We start from the raw sequence: 308 nt of genomic DNA on the forward strand, positions 1-308 counted from the left end.
TCCCCCTGCGCCCGGTTCCGCTGAGCGGCGCAGTGACGGGGCGACCTGGCCTCCAGCCTGGGCCCACCCAGCACGGCTCCCAGGGAAGTGGCTGTGGCCCCCCTCCTGCACAAGGAGCAGCTGGACGGTGCGTTCAGTCTCGCGCTTGGGTTCTAGGTCCTGCGAGGAGCAGGCAGTTGGAGTCGACGGTCCGGCCTCTCAGTAGAAGTGTTTCTTCCATGTGTCTTGTAAAAGGTCTAGAGAGAGTAAATCCAGTGTCTGGGCTGGCGGGGGGGTTGGACTGGGTGGTCTCTAGAGGTCCCTTCCAA

General features: G+C 63.6%; 1 protein-coding gene across 1 annotated transcript in view; it reads left to right on the top strand.

Annotated features, from left to right (window-relative positions):
- Positions 1-308, top strand: part of LOC104510175 (tRNA wybutosine-synthesizing protein 4-like) — a gene marked incomplete at its 5' end in the record, with an annotated part of 7,339 nt that overhangs the window by 1,594 nt on the left and 5,437 nt on the right. The gene's annotated exons all lie outside the window — the stretch shown is intronic.

The sequence above is a fragment of the Eurypyga helias genome, unplaced genomic scaffold (assembly GCF_000690775.1).
Source record: "Eurypyga helias isolate BGI_N326 unplaced genomic scaffold, ASM69077v1 scaffold21185, whole genome shotgun sequence".
NCBI classification, from domain to species: domain Eukaryota; kingdom Metazoa; phylum Chordata; class Aves; order Eurypygiformes; family Eurypygidae; genus Eurypyga; species Eurypyga helias.